This window comes from Coccinella septempunctata, chromosome 1 (genome assembly GCF_907165205.1).
Source record: "Coccinella septempunctata chromosome 1, icCocSept1.1, whole genome shotgun sequence".
NCBI classification, from domain to species: domain Eukaryota; kingdom Metazoa; phylum Arthropoda; class Insecta; order Coleoptera; family Coccinellidae; genus Coccinella; species Coccinella septempunctata.
The window spans coordinates 47,613,847-47,641,486 of NC_058189.1; the positions used below are offsets into that span (position 1 = coordinate 47,613,847).

The 27,640-nt window shown below is 35.5% G+C and overlaps 1 protein-coding gene across 1 annotated transcript in view; it reads right to left on the reverse strand.

The window, feature by feature from the left end:
• Window positions 1–20,761, reverse strand: part of LOC123313572 (ras-related protein Rap-1) — a 171,973-nt gene extending 151,212 nt beyond the window's left edge. Inside the window, exon 1 of the mRNA XM_044898524.1 lies at window positions 20,640–20,761. The gene's annotated coding sequence lies outside the window, so the exon portion shown is untranslated. The remainder of the gene's footprint in view (window positions 1–20,639) is intronic.
• Between the last annotated feature and the right edge of the window lie 6,879 nt (window positions 20,762–27,640).

The following is a 27,640-nucleotide window of genomic DNA, read 5'->3' on the forward strand; positions in this document are numbered from 1 at the left end:
AATACATTAGCCAATCTCCATTTACAGAATAATGGACTGAATTTGGTTTTATGAATGAGAACACGTGTCCGGCTGAAACGATCCTGTTATCAGAAATATTGGAATAAGACTGAATATTGCAATCTACACCATTCAAACAAGGAGCATTAGTTTTATTGAACGCTAGTTATTCGGATAGATTTTGCTGACCATCAAAAATAAAAATGCAAACAAAAATAATGATTGCTCTGCAAAAAACTGACTTCATTGTTTATTACTATTTTACATCATATGCCGATCTTCATTTGTACGCAAATATTTGTACAAGAATTTCAAACCACTCGATTTTCGGGATCGAAATCATTATGGAAACCTTCAAAGGGCTAATCCATTTCGAAAAAACCCGCAATGAACTACTAAGAAGCCTGTTGGACTATGAGTAGGTCAAAATATCTCAGCGTAGAGATTTCGAATCGTTCTATATGATTCGCCAAAAATCACCTACAGGGTGTGGCGTAATGAATGGATAATATGGAGCCTGCGGGTAGTGGACTCTATGGCGGTTCAGAAAAATATATTTTACGTTTATTAAAAGTGCCTTGGTTTTCGAGATATTGGAGATTTTCGAAAATTCAAGAGAATCACACCCTTCGCCACTCGTTTTGCAGGCAAGACTCCAAATGAAGGAATTTTTTCAAACTGTTTTTTGGGTAGTATTCCTGGATAGATGCGCTATCGAATATAAATTATTATTTTTGGGACGCATGAATAGTTTTTCATAAAAAAAGATCTAACTCAAATTTTCCGTATAGCTTATTTTTATTCCTAAGTTCAACCCAGCGTGGTGTAAAAAATAATATGGTTACCTGAGAGCCAATTCAAGAAAAAACATGCCCGTTTCATTCATATTCCAAAATGGTATAACTCTCTGTATTTTCAGCATTTAATACAAAATAAATTCCTATTACAATCAGTTGAGGCCTAGTTTAATGTAAAAACTGTTTTTTAAATTTTTAGCAGCTAAAATAAGAAATGCAAGCAGAATAAAGCAATCATCTATGGTATAAGAAGTATAGAGCATGTGCTACTCATTGTGGCCTCTTAAAGCATCTTTTGTGAAATTTAATTCAATGAAACATTTTAAAATTGTTGATATGCATTAAAGATATGATTCATTAGAAAATGTTGACTATAAAGCATGTATCAGAACTCATGGTGGCCAATTTAAACATCATTTGTGAAACTTTATTCAATGAAACGATATTTTAAAATTGTAATTTTTTTCTCGTTATCTTTTATTGTTGAACCCTAACGTTGTGAAATCATATTTTCAAGTTAATTTCAAGTTATGAATTAAATTTCAGCATTTTTGTAACAAAGGTCTTGACTCAATGTAAAAGAAATAAATTTTTAGCTTTTTTTCTTAATTACAAAAGTGCTGAAATTCACTTTGTTACATGACATTCGCTTAAAAACTATTAACTTCATAACTATAGGGCTTAATAATGAAAGAATACGAGAGAAAAAAACCAATTTTAAAATATCGTTCAATTGAATCGAGTTTTACAAAAAGTGTTCAAAGTGGGCATCAGGAGCTCTACTAGATGCTTTACAACTTCTTATGAATAATTGCTTTATTCTGCTTGCAAGTCTCATTTCAGTTGCTAAAAATTGAAGAAAAAGGCTTACATCAAACTCTGCCTTGACTCATTGTAATAGAAATTTATTTTGTATTTAATGCTGGAAATAGAGTGAATTATACCATTTCAGAATCTCAGTGAAACAGGCATATTTCCTCTTGCTGTGGCACTCAGGTAACCATATTATTCTTTCATATTATTTTTTACACCACGCTGGGTTGAACTTAGGAAAAAAACTAAGCAAAACGGAAAATTTGAGTTAGATCTTTTTTTTATGAAAAACTATTCATGCCCCAAAAATAATAATTTACATTCGATAGCGCATCTATCCAGGAATACTATCCAAAAAACAGTTTGAAAAAATTCCTTCATTTGGAGTCTTGCCTGCAAAACGAGTGGCGAAGGGTGTGATTTTCTTGAATTCTCGAAAATCTCCAATATCTCGAAAACCAAGGCACTTTTATTAAACATAAAATATATTTTTCTGAACTGCCATAAGGTCCTCTACCCGCAGGCACTTATCCATTCATTACGCCACACCCTGTATACACACCTTTATGGATAAATGACCTATCATCCTCAAAATTCGAGTACGATTCTGTGAAATTTCGAGTACGAGTATGGACTTCAGTCAGCAAACTCGGCGCATCACTAAGATCAGATGAATCGGTACTGTAATGGACTGATATGAAATGGAACACTGAAAGAATCCCGGGAAGGGTCTATAACCAAAGAGTATAAAAGTAGGAGATCCTCTTTGCTATAACATCTCAAATAGCAGAAAGAGGGGCAAACATCAACTTGCATTGGAATGCAATCTGCTATCTGCTTAAATTTTAACGCTTGCGATCGCAGGTAAAGAGTAGCAATCAGAAAAAGTTTAATATGGAAACATTATAATAGTCAAAGTCATAACAAAATCCATATATACTGCTCCACAAGAGTTAGGGATATCGTATTCAATAGTTTTTAAAAGTATGTAATCTTCGAGAAAATCGATGTAAAATCATTTAAAACTCAGTAACATCTTGAATCGATCCAATAAAAATTAGTATGAGACATTTCGTCAATCTGGTCGCCTTTTTCTGAAGTTTGATTCTCTGCATATGCTCCATGAATGTTCTTATTTTGAAATGAAGTCAGTTTATCAACGGCTTCGATTTGAAACGAGTTTTCTGAAAATGCCAAGACGTAAATTAACAAACGCTGAGGCTAATAGGGCTATCGGAATGCTACAGGGTGGCCTAACCCAGGTTGTTGTAGCGAAAAGGCTCCAAATCAGCCAAAGTGTGATATCTCGACTTTGGAATAGGTTCGGGGAGACAGGTTCCGTATTGGAAAGACCAAGGCTTGGTGGGTGACGAAAAACAACACCTGCTCAAGATCGTTTCATCACCGTTTCGGCGAGAAGAAACCCTACATCTACGTGTAGAATGCTACGGAATACTCTTCAAAATGCAGATGGGGTCCAAGTTTCCATCGAAACCATCAAACGACGTTTGAGAGAGGTGAATCTAGGTTCGTCCGTTAAGAGGAGTTCCATTAACACGTGACCATAAGCGTCAAACACTGGAATGGGCAAGGCAACATATCAATTGGAACAATCAATGGCCTATTGTCCTTCTCACTGATGATCCAGATATGGACGATTTTCAGATTCTCGAAGAATAAGGGTATGGACAATCCCACGCATACCCCGTAATCATCGCTATGTCCAAGAAGTCCATCCATTCCGAGGGGGTAGTGTTATGGTATGGGCCGGGATATATTTCAACGGGCGCACAGATCTACACATTTGTCCTGGGAATATGACCGCCTTACACTATAGGGAGCATGTCATTGACAATGTTGTGCCAAATTTTCACGCTGCTATTGGTGAAACCTTTCAATTTCTAGTCTAGATGGTAACGCTGGACCGCACCATAGTTGAGAATGCGCGAGAGGAGCTTGTTATTCCAAATTTACCAATACCTCCGCACTCACAAGATTTGAATTGCATAGAACATGCATGGGATATGCTCCAAAGAAGATTAGATAATCATCAACCTACCCCAGAATCCTGATCTGAGAGAGCTTCTGCCCCGTTTATGGAACCAAATTCCTCAAGAAATGTTCAACAACCTCGGGTGTAGTATGCAAAGAAGATGTCAAGCTGTTATTGATGCCCGTGGAGGCCATACATTGTATTGATAGTCTCAAAATGCTTGAATTCTCTGGAAATAAAATTTCGTTATTTTACTCGATTTTTTCTTAACCATCCTGTATACGCTGCAGACCTACAGGCTAAAATTAATTTGCAACTTGAAATCATATTGATATGAATTTTCATCACAAAAATCTTATTTTAACTATATTTTTTTGCAATTTAGGTCAATATCCCAAACTCATGTGTAGCAGTTTATTTCGAAGAATTCTGAGTTCAATTCTTTCAATCGAAATAAAGGAGAACCGGCTTGATGACGCCGTCTTGCGCTGAAGTACATCAAAACTCTAAAACTTCTCCCTTGTGTCTAGTTTAACAGCAAACGCCGCTGCATACAAAACTCAACAGCTCTGGAAAGCGGTCGAGATAAGGCGTAAAATATAACTGCTTTCGGCATGTCGTTTTCTTGTTTTAACTAAGAAAGTTTGCTTCTTGATACCTGTCCCAAACAGAATTCTATTACTACACTTGAAATCAGTATCAGTGAGATCTTTCTGATAATTTTTGCTCTGAGAACCAGGTCAAATAGTTCTTCCATTCGGGTCCTTAAAATATTTTCTGGTTTCAGTTCAAGCCCACGCCCAACCTCAGTTACGAATATTCAAAAATAAACTAGGAATGGTGGAAAATAAACTACGAATATCATTTTATATTTGGGGAGACGAAGAGGGAAATTCGGGATTTACTCGAGCGTGTCAGATTAATATAAGGGGACATACCTTGGACCCTGTAGTGTACCTTTACCAAAAATTAGACCTGTATATAGGGGGAATTGTCTAGGACAGCCTGTCAGAATAGTAAAAAAAACGATCATTGTACATACTCGAGCGTGTCAGATTAAGATATATGTGGTAAATTACATGTTAAAAAGTATATATTCTCTTAATATGACAATTTAAGCGTGTCAAAATGTGTGGGAGGGCGCCAAAGTTGCAAAAAAAAGACACGTGTACATTCTCGAGCGCGGTGGCGTTTTTTCTTATTTTGAAGCTAATCATTCAAGAATTTCGGAAAAATTATAATCTGACAGTTTTAGCAAGCCGAAACAATAAAAATTGGCCATAAAGGTCACAAAAATCAGTTTTTTTGAATTATTTCCTTGCCTGGGAATCAAATGTTTCTCGCATTCATTATAAAAGGTGTAGAGATAACATTTTCTGCAAATTTTCTACCAAGCAATTTTTTCTACCTTCAAACATTTTTGAGATATATGGCGATTAATGCGAGGTGTTCAGCGATACATGCTGAAGCGAAAACTCACTCGTTGGAAAATAGTACATTCTAAGGTTCAGTCACAGACAACACTAAAATTTTCGTGGTTAATTTCGAAATTGTCATCATAGAAATACCTTGTCATTTTGACAATTGGATGAATGTAGATTAGACTGGGATTCTACATTGACCTTGCCATTGCGCATGTGTGGCTAAGCTTCTCGCCCTTATCGCCCTCTAACTCGAGAACGGTTAAGTGGATGTAAAATTGCTTCAGACAAAAGTTGTGTAGAATTTTATTATCTTCAACTTTCATAATGAATACAAAAACGATAAGAGGTACAGGCAGGGAAATATTCGAAAAAAAAAGAATTTTTATCATCTTCAAAGTGTCAGATTAAGAAAACCTCCCCTGATTAGTGTCAGATTAATGGGTCAACACGTTTACAACACTGAGATTAACCATCTGTATGAAAATCTGACACAAGTAACAATTTTTTTTTACATTTTCAAAGGGCTGTAACCTTGCGTCACGTCCAAATTCTCAGTCCCTTGAAAAGTAGCTTCCCTTAAGTCCAATTAACATATCCTTCAAAAATTTGACATGCTGGAAAAATTTTTTTTTACCATTTTCAACTCTCCCGTACGGCCAGAGACACGTAGGGCATATACAGTATCTTAATCTGACACGCTCGAGTATGTACACCTGACGATTTTTTTTTACATCTTTGAGACCCTGCAGACGCTTTCCCCACCGCTGAAAGTGCATATATCATAGAACTTTTTTTTTCTTTCTACCATCTTATCTTCAAAATCCACTAGGTCTCCACGACGCTCGAGTAAATCCCGATTTAGCATCGTCGGCTCCCCAACTATTACTGATAGGTACTGATTTTATGGATGTGGATCAAATATGATTAACATCCTTGAAATAACTTTGAAATGAAGAAAAAAGTGACATAATCTTCACATAAAACCATAAACTACAACTCATTATTTGTTGTAATCAGTGGAACCTTGCAAAACATTGTGCCAGCGATACAACGCCAAGAAGTGAATAATTGAACAAAGCGTTCGAATGATCAATCCTTCGAAGCGGTTTCAAATAATTCATTAATGTCTCCCGGGGAACTTGAACCAGTTTGATTAGATATAATTTGTCACGTCTTTCATTATTGACGAGGGATTAATTCTGGAACTTAAGAACCCCGGATATAACTCTAAGAAGTCACTTGATAAATGTTGTAGATAATTTATAATTTCCTTTGTTTCTCATTTTTTTTTTCACATTTTACTTCGTTCGATTTTATTACTTTTACAATCCATCAATGCATATATAAAAATACAGGGTAAGTTGGACAAACTTCAGGGGCTGATTCTGGATGAAAAAACAATGAGAGTTTGCCATATAACTTTTGTCCGCGAATGTTTTGTTTTCCGAGATACGGTTTGCCAAAGTTTCCCTTAACAACTAAGTATAGTCCATTCAAGAATGATTGACATCTCGGGTGGCTATGGAAAATCGAATTTAAGTTGGTAATAGCCCATAAGTTCAGATTATGTGTTGCGGAATTCAGGTTGGTATTGTGAATGAACAGTGATCTATAGACCTTTTATACAGGGTGTTCCTAAATTGAACGTACAAACGAAAAGGGGAGATTCCTTAAGTGAGTTTAAGAAAAAAAAGTCCCATAAATATGGAGTCGCAAACGTTTCGTTTTCGAGATATGTACAGAGTGTTGAAGTTTGAATTTTTTTCAAGTTTTTTTCTCATAGTATCTACACTTCACAAGATATTCAACTTTATGAATCATCGCTACAGATCAGAAAAATTTCCATAAAAACTGACACTGAATTCATTCACCACAGATTACAAACTGGCCTTCCTATCATAGATACGACAAAACTACAAAAGACCGAAAAGTTTAGTATAAGAACAAAGCTTCTTTTTACATTTTTTCAACTTAACAGTTGCTCACCAAAAAAAGTTATGCAGAAGAACAGGTGGCAGTGTTCCAGAAAAAATATCACCCTGTAAATCTTCTATCGAAATTGCCATGTCACGTGGTGAAAACTCTAAAATGTAATATCTATGCCAAATTTCAGTTGAATATCTTGTGAAATGTAGATACTATGAGAAAAAAATTCAAACTTCAACATTCTGTATCTCGAAAACGAAACGTTTGCGACCCCATGTTTATGGGATTTTTTTTTCTTAAACTCACTTAAAGTATCTCCCCTTTTCGTTTGTACGTTCAATTTAGGAACACCCTGTATGTGAATCTATGCACTGACCGATCTTAATATGAATTTTGTACAGCTGTTTGTATTCTTAATTTAATCCAACAAATTGGAAACATAATTATATCAAGTTTGATTGCTGATTAATATGCTCTGAATGTGAATATTACTCCTTTTCAAATACTTTTCTAGGTTATATTTAAATATTCCACTTCTCTGATTGAAATTACCGAAATTATTGAGGATCTTTTGTGAGCAGATTTACGCTGCGTCTAGACTTTCAAGTCCTACTGGGATGTCAATCATTCTTGAATGAACTATATGTATGTATTTATTTATTGCTTTGAAGCGGTCGAGATATGCTAATCTGTGGTAGGTTTTAGAAGGTACATAGTTATAATGCATATTTAGACATGCATTTAAGAAGTGAAAAAATTTTTAATATTCAAACTTGATTGGCGAAATATCTAATGTACAGGGTTAATCAAAAATGTGTACCGAGCTTTCTGGGGGTCAGAGAACACTGAAAAATAAGTATAATTTAATGAACAAACTTATGGCCGAAAATGCATATTAAGGGAGATATATCCTTCCAAAGATGATAAAATTAAAAAAATTTCTCCGCATAACTTCTAAACTGTGGGTGCCATCAGATTGCAATTTTGTGCATAAATGTATGTTGTTGAAATATATTTTTTCATTACACTTCTACATGTCATGATTTTTTTAGAACAATTTCTTTCGTCGTATTCGTTTTGGTGAAAACATAGAAGCATTCGATGGAACGAAGGAAATTACATAAAAAAGGTACTCTTATCCAAATACCAAAAATTGAACCTGACAGTTTCAGCAAGCCGAAACAATAAAAATTGGACATAAAGGTCACAAAAATCAGTTTTTTTGAATTAATTCCTGGGCTTCAAATTGTTTTCGAATTCATTATGAAAGTTGTAGAGCATAACATTTTCTACAAACTTTATCCGAAGCAATTTTTTCTACGTTTGAACGTTTTCGAGATATCTATATGGCGATGAATGTAGATTAGACTGGGTTTCTACATTGACCTTGGCCTTTCGCATCGTCCTCCAACTCGAAAACGGTTAGTAGTAGGCAAAATTGCTTCAGAAAAAAGATGTATAGAATTTCATTATCTATGACTTTCATAATGAATACAGAAACTATTAGAGGTACAGGAAGGGAGATATTTGAATGAAATGACTTGTTATCATCTTCAAACTGTCAGATTAAGAAACCCCCCGATTGGTGTCAGATTAATGGGTCAACATGTCTGCAACACCATTTGTCTGTATAAAAATCGGACCGCTCGAGTATACACAAGTTACGATTTTTTTTGCATTTTCAAAGGACCCCTGTGCCCTTTCGTCGCATCCGAATTGTCTGTCAGTCCCTTGAAAAGTAGCTTCCCCAAAAAAAAATTTTTTTTACCAGTTTCAACACAGCCAGCCCCACCACGCAAACTGTCAGATTAACATTAATTTATTATTAGAGACACGTAGGACATATACAGTATCTTATTATGACACGCTCGAGTATGTACACCTGATGACGTTTTTTTTTACATCTTTGAGAACCTGCAGACGCTTTCACCACCGCTGAACCATTTAATCTTCAAAATCCACTAGGTCTCCACGACGCTCGAGTAAAGCTGCATTCACAATCAATTCGCGGGCCGAAGTGCACTTCGTCACGTAATTTACCATTCGCAATAATCTTGGTACCAAATACTCAAATGAATCAAAAATGTAACTGATCAAAGCATAAGCATCAGCATCATCTATAGCCGGCACGAAATTCCTTGCCGAAGTGATAGTTTGCAACTTGCAAGAAATTTTGTCTTGAATTTCATTGTGAATGGTAACGGAGAACGTCATCTGCTAAGCTTCCGTGCCGAAGTGCACTTCGGCCTGTGAATTGATTGTGAATATAGCTTAAGTCCCGATTTAGCATCGTCGGCTACACAACTATTTGAACTTTGATTAAATATTGCTGAAGTTTTCATAGAACTGTTAGCTGTATCCGTCGTTTTGTCTTTGATTCCAACAACGGAGGGTGATAGTCCAACACCGAATTCTTAGCTGTAGAACTTGATTGTCCATACACAAAACTAGAAGACATGTTGAAGAAATGAAAGATCTACATTCTTTCTCGAAACTAATACATTTTTACACAATAATAATCGCTTATAAATATAGCATATTCGCAAGTCGTAGGAATGCATTAAAATAATTTTCTAATATCAATTAACAATAAGCTGTCGATTTTCGAACAGCACTACCTATAGTCGGAAAAACGATACTTATACTTCATTCACTTTTATTTTAGCAGTCGGTTGGCCATGGAAATTTGACACATTTCACTCTGTATAGAACAAAAATGTGGGGTTATGAAGCTTGTCAAAACATTTTTGGGCTTTAAATCAACGCTATGTTGCCCGTTCTACGTAAAAGTTTCTGTTATTACGTATTTTATCACAATGTCGAATCTCTTCTGAAAATATGTGACGAACATAATTGAAGTTTATACAAACTGATTGAAGGCATACCAAATCCAGTTATTTGCATGGAAAATACAAGAGATCATTATAATATCATAATATGCACTAGCTTGAGGAGAGTTAATGTTCGTTATCTTCTTTGGCTTACATCATTTGTAGATTTCAAAAATATTAACCCGAAGATGAAATGCATATGATGCAGTGGTTGAGAATGGGTATCTCCCGAAGGAATTAACAGATAATTACAAGAATGTTAAATTCTTCAACAAAAATCATCTTGAATCAATATAAGTAAAAGGAATTAAAGGAAGTTTCAAGTCAAGATGAACTTCACTTTTGAACAAAAATTTCACATGAATAAACAAGTAACAGGATAACTGGCGCGTATCTGTGGCTGTTCATCTTAATACATTGATATAATAATAATAATAATTAGGTATTTATTAGTACCTTGAAACATTTACTTTGTAAAGAACTTATTCTCCGATGACATTTGTCGAAAATCCTGTAGTAAACTTTTCGCATTAATTCACTCAAACATAAAATTCTCAAATGCGACCACTTTTTTGGGTCTCCCAATAGAAGGAAATTCTTTGTCATCCTCTTCATTCACAATCTTTCTGATTGTGGAAATATTCCCAGCTGAAATATAAGTCGTTCAGATTCAGATGAAACATTATATAAATTCTCTTACATTGAATATGTTCGCTACCGTCTGACGTATTGTGGATTTTGGAATATCAGGGTATAACTATGTATTTGAATGAGAGGACCTGAATTCTAAATAGCACTTCCTGAAACCCTGTCTCTTTTTTCAATCACTTTCGGCATTTTCGTAATAAAAATTGATATTAGTTGTGGCAACGGCGTTATGACATTAACGACATTTCATGAGTGCCAACCCAACTTCGTTCTAGTTACAAAAACTTGAGAAAATTATTTCATGGCCAACCGACTGCTAAAATAAATTTGAATGGAGTATACCTATCCGTTCTTCTCAAAATTGAAACAACGAAATCTAATCAGTACATACACCATGTTTTTAGAGGTCTTAAATGGGGGTGATATTTATATTATTTATTTGAAAGCAAAACGCGACAAGAAACGCTTGCATTAGAACCTTTTCGCAATTTGCAAGACAGCGTGACAGGCGACGAAAAACGCGTGCATCATAAAGGCCTTATAGGCTGCTGCTTTGGGCGCCAAATAGCATTTTCCAGTGATTGACAATCGACAATCTAGTTTGCATGGCGGAATTCGAATTTTCCCCATCATTTTAGAGATTTTTTACATTTTTATACGTCACCTATCCCATACATCCGCTGCTCATCCCGCATCCGTTTTATGACGGGTCATTACACGTGAGTCTGAATAAACTTCGTTTTTGCGACCGTATAAAACGATCTTTATTGGACATATCACATTTCCCTCATAAACCCAATCAGCTATGCCCTTACCAGCTTTCAGTTGTTAATGGAACTATTCCCATGTAAAATTGGGTCGATGAAAGCTCAACCCGCCGAATCAACTCGTGAGTAAAGGCCACGTTTGTATTTGCGATTTCGAATCGGCATTCAGTTTCATTCATGAATATTTATGTGCAGAGGAGGGCGGCTCCATTTCCAACTGTCATATGGAAAAAATATTCATTAAGATTCAGCATCTGCTGAAAATGATATCAGAATCTCTACTAGGCAATACTTTAGGCTTATTGTCCGTGGAGCGTAGCTCCATAGCCAGCTCATATCATTTCGTACTCCTGCTCGTTTTTCACATCTAAAATCATGAAGGTATTTCGAGCACAACTCTTCTGGAGCAGGCCTATGCTGTGTGAATTTTTTTTTTTTCATATTTCATTATCATCATTCGAAATGAATGTAGATATCTTTGTTTGCATATACTTCATTTACTCGGTTGGCCATGAAATAATGTTCTTAAGTTTTTGTTTCTAGAAAGGAGTAAGGTTGGCACTCATGGAATGTCGTTGACAGAGACAACAGGTTTTGTTTGTACCTTAAAATTTTTTTCAACTCGAAATTGTCCACTTGTACGAAGATTTTTTCCTTTGTTGTGAAAGAAATTAAACTTCTGCGGCAGAAACACAATAATTTTTCCCACGTAGGTAAAGCAATATTATTGGAGACATTTTTCCCTCCTTTGAAATGTTGAATGATTTCATTAAATTTTGCTGTATGGTTGAAAAATTACTGAAATTCTCGAATGCCCTCAAAACTTCCACAATGTAAATGACGTCAGATAGAAATAAAGAGTTCTTGACCAGATATAAACTCCTTGTACCAATTAATTTAAAAAAAACACTTCTGAGATATTATGAAGGAATAATCCATCTGGCGTCTCCCGAAATGCTCAATTTCAACTGAATTTATTAACACAGTGAAGTTTTTTTTCGGCGAAGTGCAGAGGAGTGCGTAAGTTAGAGACGAAGTAACAATTTCCACTTTAATTAAAACAGATGCTTCTTTTTCGTTCCTACGTCTTGATTCCAATGACGGAATTTTTTTTTCTTATCAAAGCTTATGCGCAAAAGGCAAAACCTGAGATCGATAGCACGATAGCATTGTTTTTGTGCACTATGTGCACATTTTTCTTCAAATTCCGCTATATACAGGGTGGGCTTTTTAAAACGAAACAGACGAGACATCCACCTTAATAGTTGAAGAAAGTAATTACCAATAATAATTATTTCGTTGTCTAATGTTGACAATTAATGGTTTCCATCGTAACCACAGAATGAATTAGTCAATTGTAATTGATGATTTCACATAGCATGGTTAGCGGAATGACTGGTACTGTACGCAATTCATAATTGAATATCTCGAAAACAAATGCATTAAATGAGAAAAAGAGTGATACGCTGAATTCAGGATAAAAAGACCTTTCAAATGAGGTATCACTCACCCTATCTTTCCTATTCAAAATTTAGGGGTTGAAACGATATAGTTGTGAATTTGACCTTAAAAGTTGTCCCCCTCGAAACAAAAATCGAAGTGTCCGGGCATTTTTTCGAATTAAATTTATTCCGCCCGTTAATTCGTTTGTTTCCTTTTAAAAAGCCCACCCAGTATAAACCATCGATTTTTTTAAATCAGCATCATGATTTCTCTTCATGATATCTATTCACCAAAGTCAAACAGAATATCCCTGTAGGAATTGAAGGTTTGTAATATTCCGAGAACTTCACAATTCTTTGTATATTAAATAGTTTCCTCATTTTCCTAGCATCTTTTCAAATATCCGAAATGAAAGTGATCTTGAAAGTGTTTCATACGAGGTCTCATAACCGGACACAATATAGAAGCATAAATTTCTATGAGCAATGTACTATTATCAATGAAAATAACCATCCAACTTGACAAGTTTTCTTTGCATCAATGATACAATTTGAGCCATTGTATAATATATAATGAAGAAGGCAAGATGTCATAGTTGTGGCTCTCATATAATGAATTTCCTTCTATTATGATCGTGTCAAGAGCCAAAAATTTCGGATTAAAGGAATATTTCTCTGTTTAATCAGCTGATTCAGAAAATAGTCAAAATTTTTTTCATAAATACTAATACTCTTTGACATTTGTTGACCTGAAATTGATATTAATTAACACACATGAATCCAGTTTCGGCAACCAATCTTCAAAATTGATTAAAAAGACTATCAATTGAGAAAATACTTATCTATGTACCAAGAACGAAAAACAGTCTATTACAGTCTAGCCTGCGAATTGATAGCCGAGGCGCAGCCGAGGATAGCAAGTAGGCGAGACAATTATAGACACTTTTTTGCCGAGGAGCATATTACATTTTTACGTCGACCTCACATACCCTTATGAAAGTTGAAAGTTACCTGTTTTATGGCCTTATCTAGGTGTCCGTAATTGCCAATGGGGAGTTCTCCTCAATTTGGGTTATCACTGCATATGCAAGTTTAAACTGAATAATTATGAGTTTCATTCATAATTTTTTCAAATTCCGCGGAAACTATTCAAAATCATCTTTCAAATATGGGGTTTTAAAATTCAAATCGCTTGGTTCCCAGTTTACGATTTGGCAACAGCGTCTACAAGACAATGAAAAGAACAATGTCCGATCAGCTTGTTTATAAAATGACAGCTGTTTATCTACAGGCGCGTACTTACTGGCGAGCTTCAACTGCAACCAGCCATAAAAATCTCATAAAATTTTACGACCTTCCTCGTTCGTCGCAGACTTCATAGACAGCCATTTTTGTCTATCTCATCAAGATAATGCATTTGTTGTCCTTTATTATCAAGGCATATTTCAGTCGATGTTGCCAGCTTGTGCAATTTTCACAAAACGCTTTAAACTTTAGATACCCATTTTTATTTTTCATTTTTAAGTGCTTAAAATATTTTTTTTGGGAAACGGTTGAAATGGTTATTTCAAAATGTGACGTTTCAATGACGTTACATAAAAAATACATCATTTTCGTCAGAAGGAGTATTCCCTATTCACTAAGGTCTGGTGAAGTGTTACCGTTATCCATATCGCTATCACCATCCATTCTTGATTATACTGAACACAAACATTCAGTCCACAAACCTAATTAACTGGTAAAATCTAGCCGATTCCGTAAAGAATTAATTTGACAACATCACATGACAGTTGTTGTCACAGGCACGTATTTTTTCATCGAATTCTGTATTGACAAAATTGATACAATCGTTCGGGATCTAATATATTGCTCAGTTATGAACAGCCGGACGAAAAGTAAATCAGTACGAAAAGTGAATCAGGACGAAAAGTATTCGCCTTCAAAAATAGTCGACTTTTCGGAAATTAGTACGTAAAATGAATTTTTTGTTCAGATCGACGGAAAAAGGATTTATTTGACGAGAATCTCAAAATCCCCTTCAAAAATGACGATGACTGTGTTAAGTTTTTAGTTCGAACTGTCATCACCATATTGTTGAAATCTTCATTTGAATTTCCTATTAAAATATAAAAAAATAAGTATCCATCCATTATTTCAGAACCTATTTATAGAAATATCTCAAATAGGAATTGTATACTGTTTGCCAATGAAATTAATAGACTGAAAGGGTCAAATGAATTGAAGTGATTCCTATAGGTGCGCCATTCATTGTGCTTGTTAGAAGGAGTGATTACTCGGTTCCAAGGAACACATGGAATCCTTGAAAATCTTTTTCTCTATCGTTCGATTGCCGAACATTCCAGCGACGCATTGTGATGTCATTTCGGGCTTTCAGGGTTCCCGACCCTAAACGTTCGAATAAAATGTTGTCAAGGTCCAATGCAAACAAAAAGATTAAAAAAAAAATCAACAACTGTAAGAGAAAACTGTTGGTTTCCTAAAAACTATACTCCATTCACATTTATTTTAGCAGTCGGTTGGCCCTGAAATGATTTTCTCAAGTTTTTGTAACTAGAACGGAGTAGGGTTGGCACTCATGGAATGTCGTTAATATCATAACGCCGTTGCCACAACTAATAGATATCAATTTTTATTACGAAAATGCCGCAAGTGGTTTCAGGGTTTCAGGAAGTGCTATTCAGAATTCAAGTCCGCTCATTCAAATAGTTATACCCTGATATATTCTAAAATCCACCATACGTCAGACGGTAGCGAACATATTCAATGTAAAAGAATTTATATAATGTTTCATCTCAATCAAAACGACTTATATTTAAGCTGAATATTTCCACAATCAGAAAGATTGTGAATGAAGAGGATGACAAAGAATTTACTTTTATTGGGAGACCCAAAAAAGTGGTGACATTTGAGAATTTTATGTTTAAGTGAATTAATGCGAAAAGTTTACTACAGGATTTTCGAATGTCATCGTAGAATAAGTTCCCGAAAATTTATTTTTTTATTTTTCATTTGACTTGTCCTATACACTGTAAATGTCTCGAGGTACCAATAAATACCTAATCCTAATTATTATTATTATTAAGATGAACCCTCAACAAATACGAGCCAGTTGACCTGTTAATTGTATATTCCTGTGAAACTTTTGTTCAAAGGTGAAGTTCATCTTGACTTGAAACTTCCTTTAATCCCTTTTACTTATATTGATACAAGATGATTTTTGTTGAAGAATTTAACATTCTTGTAATTATCTGTTAATTCCTTCGGGAGATACCCATTCCCAACCACTACACCATATGCATTTCATCTTCGGGTTAATATTTTTGAAATCTACAACTGATGTAACGTATTCAAACTTCAGCCAAAGAAGATAACGAACATTAACTCTCCTCAAGCTAGTGCATATTATGATATTATACTGATCTCTTGTATTTTCCATGCAAATGGATTTGGTATGCCTTCAATCAGTTTGGATAAACTTCAATTATGTTCGTCACTTATTTTCCGAAGAGATTCGACATTGTGATAAAATACGTAAAAACAGAAACTTCTACGTAGAACGGGCAACATAGCGTTGATTTAAAACACAAAAATGGTTTGACAAGCTTCATAACCCCACATTTTCGTACTATACAGAGTGAAATGTGTCAAATTTCCATGGCCAACCGAGTGCTAAAATAAAAGTGAACGGAGTATATGTACTTTGAAGATGTCTGAATTTATTGACATATCGTATACTGTGATTTATGTGAACATTAATCTAAAAAAACTTTTTCTTTCGTTCTTTTGTATCTGTACTTACTTTACCGCACTCATTTCAGCTTCAAAAGTGCCAGTTTCTTGCACTGGTGCGGGAGAAGTTGGAGAGGTAAAAAAATCGTAGAAATAATAATGTTCCCAACTCATGAACGAACGACGAGAAGCGGGAATAAAGTAACACTTTCCGCACTTGTAATGAAAATAATAGCTTTAAAAAAATATCAAGAAAATTGGGCACTGCAGTTTGAGGATAGCTGCCTAAAATGCATTGAAAGTTACTTCCACTTTGTGTGATAGCCGTAGAGGAAATATAACATTCTATTTATAAAATATATCAGAGCTGGTTGAGGAATTTCTCTATACAGAGTACGGCAGAACTGATTTACTACTAGTTTCGAAGAGTCACTGCTCGGGTCGTGGAGGGGTAGGTAGGTGCGGAGGGGCTCTTTCTGTTCCTTAGGGTATGTAGTTTTTTGTCGCCACCATGATTTGGATCGGAATGCTTCGGAGCTTTGCCGTTCACACCTTTTTGAAGAGCAAATCTCCTTCCATTGGCCAAGCACCTTTTTGTGGTATAAGGAAAACAGAAAGTGAAACACTCTGGCAGAATAATAATAGAATGATCACTCCTAAAGGCAATAAATACAATAATAAGGATAAATTCAGAATTTAACCTTATTATTGTATTCATTGCCTTTAGGCGTGATCATTCTATTATTATTGTACCGCTGGCATCATTTCTGCCGTGATCTGAACGTGTTCCCGGACTTCTCAATTCGTCACACGTCTGTTGTTCGCAAAGCGAATCGGCGTACTGAATTAGAGAAAATATGGGACATATGCTATTGTCTTCGTCTTGGTTTCTATCTGGAGGGGATTGAATCGGACACCGTTTCATATTGGGTGGCGCTCTGGGTAAATTTATAGTACCCAGTAGCGCGTGCCAATATTGAATAAGGTTCCATCAATTCCAAACGTTCTCCATCGGAGAAAAATGCTATGTTGCTCTGATGAGGTCAAATTAGACCGAAACCATGGTCAGCATCTGCTTTTCTTCGATGGCGCGTACTCCATTTGGGGCCTTGACGATGTCAAATTGGCTAGTTCAATTCAGATCGTAACACTTGTTGATATTCATATCGGCGGGTGGTATGCATCCGAATTTATCCTTATTACTCTGGCAGAATCTTCCTCAGAAAGCTAGTGAAAATGGCTCTAGCAGAAAACGACGTCCTTGCAAAATGAGTATCGTTCTGTGATCGTTAAACGTTTATAGGATTTCAACTTCGTGATTTAGGATTTTATGTTTATGATTTCATTTCCGTATGGGATATGAAAATGTTCCTCGTTATAAATCTGCTTCAACAGAAAACCATTCACATTTTGTCAATTCAGTTCGAAAAGAGTAATCAAAATTTTTAATATTCTAAGGAATTATCGTATACAGGGTGTTTCACTGGTAACGCGGATATCGATTACGCTTAAGCAGTAAAATTTTCAGCTTATTTTTGAAGCAGAATAATTTATTGTCAATTGTTTTTAAATATACAGGGTATCTCAGGAGAAACCAAATATGATTTATCGTATGGAACACCCTGTGTTTCACTGCTTATTTATAAAGCTTAGTACTAAGCAAATATCACAAAGTTTACTCACACTCATGTGCTTAAAATTTGCCATTTCTGAGATATTTCGCTTTTTCGTAAATTTGAGTTTCTTGGAAAAAACTCGATAACTTCGAATGGAATGAATGATAGAATGAGATACTAGAATAATGGAAATAGACACTGCATCTATGATAATTATTCAAAACACTACTGGGTTTTCGAAATGACACAACGCATTGAAGACATATTCAACTTATAACTGCGACCCTATTTTAAATGGCTCCCCCCGTATTTTATTTAAATAATTGTTCAACAAAGGTAATAAATTTTGCTGCCGAATTCAAAAATGAAATGATGAATGAGCTATTTGAAATAATCCCGAAATTATAGTTTGAATATATCGTCAATGCATTGTCTCATTTCGAACATCCAGTAGAGTTTTGAAAGATTATGATACATGCAGTGTCTGTTGCCATTATTCTATTCAGTATTCACAGCCAAAATCTCATTCCCTTTATTCATTCCATTCAAAGTTATCGAGTTTTTTCCCGAGACCCTCATATTTAAGAAAAAGCGAAATATCTCAGAAATTTCACCCAACTAACAATCAATGTTTTATAAATGGCCTCAACGTTTACAGAACTATTTTTATAAAATATCAACGTCGCTATTAACGTTCTGGCAACGTTTATACAACACCTTTAAACCCAAAAAGGGCGCATTCTTGTGCAGCAATTTTGTTATTTAATTTGTTTTATTATGGTTTCCACAGCTTTTACCGGATAATTGTGTTAACGTTTACAAACTGATTATAAAACAACAATTATAAATAAAAATAATATTTTATTATTTTGACAATTTTATAACATTTATCGTGCTAGAACAGAACAGTTTTATATAAGTTGTTTTATTATCTAAGAAGTAGCTTTTTTGTTCTGACTAAGACTAAAAGTACAAGCTTTTTGTTGTTAAAGTATACCAGCTGAGAATGATTTATTTTTTAATGGTCCTTGAGATAACAAAAAAACGAGCATTGCATCTTTTTCAACAATTGATATATGTATATGTTTGAGTTATTGTTAATGAATCAGCCATATTACATTTAGTTCTGATATAGGCATTGAACTCTAAAAGAACTTCTTTTAGAGTTCAATGGATATAGGTACTCAATACCAGACAGACAGAAATTCGATTTGCTATGTGATGATATAATATTTTAATATCTATTACATAATTAAGGTGGAAAGAAGAAAACTCTACTTGGATATCAGAATTTGCAAGACAAGCGGTTCCATTGAACCGACATGAAGTGCTTCATGAAGCACTTAATGTAATAAAACATTCCTTCAAAAGCCCATAAGCCAACAGAATGCTAACTAACGCTTGGTTGACAGCTACATATATTTAATTGTCATTTCCATGGTAATATCGTTTACTTTATTAAGGAAAATGTGAATTACTTAATAACTATCAATTTGAAATATTGCAAAAACCGAAACAATTAAGTAAAATTTAAGAGACTCTGTGGATCATTGTTGATTATTTTTATTCGAATGAACAGTACACGCAAAATTTCATTGTTTAAGGCAGGTATTAACTTGGAAGACCTGGTAGTGGCATTTGCTACCACTTCCTAGTTCCTATACCAGTCATGAGAACCACCTCATCTTTGTTGAAGGGGTTACTAGGAGGTTACTTTTTGATGAATTAATGAGAAAATTTTTTTATCCTGAATTTCAAAAAGCAGAGCTGAAAGGGTTAGGCCAGTCCATTAAAATTTGTCAGAACCCCCCCTCCCCAAATTTCAGACACTGGATGCGCCATTTTCCCGAAACACCCAACACTCCAGTCACCCCCAAACAAGAAATTCAAATGACAAATTAACTCCTTACTTGTGATCCATCATTCCCTTTCTATACTATACAACTTCGGAGATATGCCAATGGTCAGTTTTTGAAAACGCACCCTGTATATCGAAAATGATCAAAGACGACCATGGATATTGTTCGATTCACAGTCTTTAATTTTCCAATAAGAATCTTAATGTGGACAAAATGGGCATTGCCTTGGAAATAAAAAAGTTATTAGTAATTTTGGTGACAACTGGAATTGGCTAAAAACTGCTAAAAAAATAATTCGCGGTCAAGAACCTGAGTTTTTATAACCGCATCATTTCTACTTTCCCATGCAAGCTTATCTTGCGGATCTCGCAACTCAGCAAATATGTATCTTCTTTCATTGTCCGGATAAAACTTTGATATACTTTTCAAATAATTCATTCTCTCGATAGAATTCGAACTACCCTCATGCAATATTGTTTACACTGATGACTATCCTAGAAGTAACGACAAACTGAAATGTTCAAAAATTTCAAAATTATTATCAAAAAAAAAAAAACACAACTTTCGATTCGGTATATTCAAACTTATCACAACAAATTGAAGCATCATCGTAAATAAAAAAATATTTATTTTTATATTTTTTTTGTTTTCAAAATGAATAGTAGAAAATGTAAAACGCAGAAAATGTGAACACTCCGTCATAAAAAAGAAATTTATCGTATAAGAAAAAAAACTAGAAATTGCCACATGTCGAAATGGGTTGCAATGCTCACCTATGAAAACAGTCGTTTTCCGCGATCGCCGAACAGCAGGTTTAACCATCAACAGAGGGATGAACCGCACTGAGGCCACAACCTGTTGGCAGCAGATCTTTGACTGTTCCGGAACCGCTCTCTCCGGGCCCGCGCTTGCGTCCTCAACCTATCGTCAACATGTGCGAATTTTCATCGCCAGATGAGTCTTTCAGGCATCTCAAACCCGCCTGATCGTGAAATCAGAGGCGGTTTCTTAGCTGGAGCTAAGTTTCCGAGGGAAACCCGTAAATTTCTTCGCAGCTGCGAGAAGCTTGTTTTTCCTCACTCCTGCGAGCTATTGGAAATTGATATAATGATTGCGTTTTATGTCATTGTTCGGTTCTTAGTGAAGGAAAAATTTTTTCATAAAGTACGCTGTTAATTTTGGAATGCTGGGACGCACACTACATGTCTGTTTTGAATGGAGTTGTATCATGTCACATTTTGAGCTATAGATCAGAGGATTTATTGGGTTATTTCTATCCTTATGGACTATTCTTTCCAACGATTGAATTAGCCCCCTATTGATAGGTTTCGTCCAATTTGTGAAAAATTGCTTTGGTTATGAACCAAAGGATTAACAAGGGCCTGAAAGAGAAATATACTCCTACAACGAGAATTAATTCAGGTAGATACCACCCGCTAAGATCAACAAGTGTTACGATCTGAATTGAACTAGCCAATTTGCCATCGTCAAGGCCCCAAATGGAGTACGCTTCATCGAAGAAAAGCAGATGCTGACCCCATGGTCAGCATCTGCATCTGCATCAGTCATCTGAAACCATTTTCAGTCTCATTTGACCTCATCAGAGCACCTTAGCATTTTTTCTACGATGGAGATCGTTTGGAATTGATGGAACTTTATTCAATATTGGCAAGTGCTACTGGGTACTATACATTTACCCAGAGCGCCACCCAATATGAAACGGTGTCCGATTCAATCCCCTCCAGATAGAAACCAAGACGAAGACAATAGTATTCGGGTTCGGCTTTCGGACAGTTCGACAATGGTTCTAGAACTGCGCAGAGGATTTTATACTAGGGCGCAACAGTTTTGCGCAGTTTTAGAAAAATTCTCGGACCGTCCAAAAGCTGAACCCGAATACAGCCAGCATATGTCCCATATTTTCCCTAATTCAGTAAGCCGATTCGCTTTGCGAACAACAGACGTATGACGAATTGAGAAGTCTGGGAACACGTTCAGATCACGACAGAAATGATGCCAGCGGTACAATAATAAAAGAATGATCACACCTAAACAGAGAGGCAATGAATACAATAATAAGGATAAATTCAGATGCATACCACCCGCCGATATGAATATCAACAAGTGTTACGATCTGAATTGAACTAGCCGATTTGTATTCATTGCCTCCCTGTTTAGGCGTGATCATTCTGTTATTATTGTACCGCTGGCATCATTTCTGCCGTGATCTGAACGTGTTCCCAGACTTCTCAATTCGTCGTACGTCTGTTGTTCGCAAAGCGAATCGGCGTACTGCATTAGGGAAAATATGGGACATATGACATATGCTATTGTCTTCGTCTTGGTTTCTATCTGGAGGGAATTGAATCGGACATCGTTTCATATTGGGTGGCGCTCTGGGTAAATGTATAGTAGCCAGTAGCACTTGTCAATATTGAATAAAGTTCCATCAATTCCAAACGTTCTCCATCGTAGAAAAAATGCTATGTTGCTCTGATGAGGTCAAATGAGACCGAAACCATGGTCAGCATCTGCTTTTCTTCGATGGAGCGTACTCCATTTGGGGCCTCGACGATGGCAAATTGGCTAGTTCAATTCAGATCGTAACACTTGTTTATATTCATATCGGCGGGTGGTATGCATCTGAATTTATCCTTATTATTGTACTCATTGCCTCCCTGTTTAGGCGTGATCATTCTTTTATTAAATGGGGAACATTCCACCGAAGAAGAGGAGATACTGACCATGGTTTGGGTCTCATTTGATCTCGTCAGAGCAACAGAGCTCCCTTTCGGTTGGAATTGATGGACCCTAAAGGTAAGCGCACATACATTGGCATCGGACGGACGGCATGGAAGGAACGGCACGGCAGCGGCGGAATTTTTATGAAGGTATCGCACATATAACATCGGAATCGCCGGAGGAATAGATCATGATATAAGAACACTTCTTATATCATGGAATAGATAAGTTGCGAATATGTCTTCAAGCGGTGAGGAACTAGCGTTTGTTCTGGAGGAAGAAGAGTTTCAAAAGCGAAGGAAGCGTAGACGAATGTGGATACATGACATATGTAAAAAAGGAAGGATTTTGGAGAATATGTTTATTTATTTCCGGACTTGATGAAGGACGAAAAAAAAAATGGTTGCTATAATTTCTGTCACTTAAATTGTACAATTCATTATAATTTTGTACGCGCAGTATTAAGTTCTCCTGAAAACTCATGCTTCTGCCGTGAATTCGTATTTCGTATGACTACCCGTACAAGCCGCTGCATGTAGAGACTTGGAAAATGACGCAGATGCCGCGGCAGTATAGCACATATGTCGGGATCGGCCGGCACAGCACGCATCGGTCGGAATTTGATTCTCGTTCCTCAATTCCGTCGGATGCGATGCGATGCGATGCCTGCCGTCCGCACATATGTGCGTTGCTCCATTCAGTTCCATTGAAAGGAATTTATTCCGATCCGTACCGTCCGTCCGATGCCGTTGTATGTGCGCTTACCTTAATGAAACACAGGTAGTCGCTTCTGAGTATAATCGAGTAGTAGGTACTCGAGCGCTATCCAGTATGAAACGAGATCCGGTTCAATCCCCCAGATCGAAACCCAGACGAAAATAATGGCATATGTCATGTCCCATATTTCCTCTAATTCAGTACGCTGGCCTGCTTATTTCAGGCAACATGCGTGTAAAGATAATTTCTACTTTTCTTCGATGGAGCTTTCTCCCTTTCGTTGTCCTGACGATGACAAATTAGCTTATTCGATTCACACTTGTTGATATTCATTGATATGTATGTGGTATGCGTCTCTTATTATTGTATTCGTTGCCTCACTGTTGTAGGCGTGATTCCTTTTTCATTAATTTTTGTACGTTACTATTTACTCATTCTGTATACATATTTGCAATCAATGTTTTCGAAAGTATAGCTTTCTAATGTTTTGCTCTTCAACCTTCCAACCTCAAAAAAAAATGATCGAAATCAAAAAGGTATGACAACCATCCATACAGCATCTAATCTGAGATATTCGACTTTTTTCTAAAATTTTTGCAGATGTAGGTGCTCATTAAAATAGCTGACACTAGTTTTCTAATGAATGTATAAAAACCAAATTTTGCCCAGCTCTTGTCACCATATTGGATCATACGTTACATCTCTATTTTTAGCAATCTGATATACAGGGTCTTCAAAAATTAAAGTTAAAAACTTCAAGTACAATCGAAACTTAATTTTTTCGAATAGCAACCTATATTTTTTTCTTGTTTATCATGTAGAGCAGGTTAAGTTGAGCAAGAAGTATTCAAAATTTTTCTGTAAAGTGAATAGTTTCAGAAACATGGACGAAAATGTGTATTTTCCCGTAAGAACCAACGATAATGGATTAAGCTGATAGAATATGGTAACTATGGATAGTAGCACTTATCTTATAGTGTATTTTTGAGTTTTTTTCTGTGTTGTCAGACAACTTCTTGATTATTTTGAGAAAAATCTATCTGTTAGTTGAGTCTCCCTTTAAAATTGAAATAATTCAATTTTATTGGGAGCGAGTAACTGCTTATGAGTAAAAGAGTCTTTTTGACTTTCATAAGTCTATCTAATTAATTAAATTTATCAAAAAAATCAAAGCCAACTATATAGCAGCAACACCTATTAATAATTATCGTTGGTTCTTACGAGAAAATGCACTTTTTCGTCTATGTTTCTGAAACTATTCATACACACACACACAGAAAAAGTTTAAATACATTTTTTGCTTAATTTAACCTGCTCTACATGATGAACAAGAAAAATATAGGTTGCCATTTGAAAAAATTAAGTTTCGATTGAACTTCTATTTGAATTTACAACTTTAATTTTTGAAGAATTATATCAGATTGCTAAAAATAGAAATGTAAGTTATGATCCAATATGTTGACAAGAGCTGGGAAAAATTTGGTTTCTATACATTCATTAGAAAACTAGTGTCGGCTATTTCAGTGAGCACCTACAGCTGTCAAAATTGTAGGAAAAAGTCGAATATCTCAGAATCGGTATTATATAGGACCATGGTTGTCATACCAAGTTTACCTTAAAATTTGACAAGGAGTTCAAAATGCAATAATATACAGGGTGTTCCATTTAAAATAAGAAAGTTAATTAACAGGGAAAAAACGGAGCACCCTGTATTAAGGTGGGTTATAAAAAATAAAAGTTCAATCAATTACAGACAAGTTTTGTGTAGAACGTTTTCTTCTAGATCCTTTAGTTTTTACAATAAGGTATAGGGACACTTTAACTCGGACACCCTGTACGTGGAAATATGTGTTGACGTACTTCAGGAAAATTGATTTCGAATGTTCTTGTATAAAAAAACTCTGGAAACATGATTTTGGATTCTCTAGAACTGAAATACTGAAACATATATTTACTGATGACCAGCAAAACGTAGATCAGAGATTCCACTGCTATCATTGCATTTTTTTAATTCAATTTGTAATTCAAAGTCGCAGGTAATTCTTAACCAGAAGACCAAAATCTGTTCTTTCATTTGTCAGATATTCCAAGGAGTCTCATTGGTAGAAGTACGGGACTGTTTCCGTTCATTTCATTTCAATTGAATTATTTCTGTAGGACCGACGTTGCATTTGAATAAGAAATTTACGGCTACCGGCGAATTCTCCATTTCGCACCATGCAATCTTCTCTCCCATTCTCGTCTGTAAACTTTTGTTTGACAAGGACGGAATCATTATCACGATCTTTGGTGCAAAACATGCGAATGCATTACATGCGAATTGAATTAAATACTTTTTCCTTGGTAATTTCTTTAAAATTCTCCTGTTTACAAAAGCCATTAAATTTTAACACGATTTTATTATTTAATTTTTATCAAGACTACAGAAGGAAACTATTAGAACTGTTTTTGTTACAGTGTTTATGATTTAATAATGATTTCCTAATTCATTACAGTATCGGATACGACAATGAAGTAAGTGGTCGTCTTGTAGGTCATAAATTCTGTTTCCGAGTTTTCCCCTCAGTTCATTTTCAACTAAAACATTCAGGAAATGGAGAGCATTTTTGTTTTTCAACTTTTATGTTGAGCTTAATGTCTGGAAGTTTGTTGTTTATATGATACAGGAAGACACGGAAATGTTCGTCACCGCGACTTCCAGTAACGAAATTATCATCGATATGTTACGGCTAAAGATAGGTGTGAGCATAAACTTAAGATTAACCGGCTAAACTTAGGTTTATATTCGAGGACCGGCCAAAGTTCGATAACCTGTTTAGGTATTTGTGCCGGGAAATTTCATTCTTAGCCGGTGGATAAGCGGGGCTGTTTTCGGTTTTTATGGGTTAATATGATAAATATTGCTATTTGCATTGTTATGTTAGAGTTGTAGCATTACATAATTAGTTGAAGTAAGGTTGCATAACGCCCGTTAGTTTTCAGTTCAAACAGTTAATGTGTTATTTTCATCTATTTAGGAAATTCTAAGTTCAATGCCCTTCAAATTGAACCTTAGTATTTTATTCCATTTTGACGTTTGAAACGACATTATTTAACCCATAGCAATAAGGGCAAGTGAAGTTTATTCAAGTGAATTAAAATAATTTTTATTCATAGTACGAGATCCCGCCGCAGAACCACTATGTTCATTGCGTACAGAGACAAACACACATTTTCACATACGTTTATGGATACAATGAATAACACCGCAGCCTGTCAAAAGTGGCCGCAAGTAATTTTAATTAAATTAATGTTAATCAATATTCCAAGAAAAATTTCGTTCACTCCGTTTTGAAATAAAATATTATCCACATCATAGCAATGCATGTAAAGAATACTAAAATCCATAGCTGCCGTTGCACACACGGCCGCAACTACCTCGCAGCCAGGTGTAAGCAGGTAACATTTCGATGTATTTCCTATCATCCTATTCGAAAAAAAAATTAGCTTTAATTTGATATCAAAAACATCCGTGTACGTCATGAACGTAGAAATACATCGAAATGTTACCTGCTTACACCTGGCTGCGAGGTAGTTGCGGCCGAGTGTGCAACGGCAGCCATGGATTTTAGTATCCTTTACATGCATTGCTATGATGTGGATGATATTTTATTTCAAAACGGAGTGAACGAAATTTCTCTTGGAATATTGATTAACATTAATTCAATTAAAATTACTTGCGGCCACTTTTTACAGGCTGCGGTGTTTTCAGTGTACTCTCCTATCCATAAACGTATGTTAAAATGTGTGTTTGTCTCTGTACGTAATGAACGTAGTAATTCTGCAGTCGGATCTTAGACTATTTCATGAATTAGATAATTGTATGGAAATTGATTTGAATCCTAATCAAAATGGAATAAAATTTCGTATGAAACAGGTCACGGGCGTAGCCAGGGGGGGGGTTTGGGGGTTCAAACCCCCCCCGAAATGATATAGGTATACATAATACCATTTTCAAAAAGTCTCACTTTATATGTCAAAATTAGAAAAATTTCATTTAAAACCCCCCCGAAACTCAACCTTGGCTACGCCCATGAAACAGGTGAGTTATAAATGTTATAACTTCACTTGTTGTATAAATAACTATCAAATTAGTCCACATATATACAGAAGTTAGATATATATTATTTTAATTCTTACATCAATTTGTCAGGAGCAAATCAGATAAAAAAAATTGTTTCCTGATAATTAAAGAAATTGCAACTTTAACATGATAACTTTGTAACGTTTTGGAATCTTTATCAGACTGCTTCATCAGACGAATTCTTAAAAAATC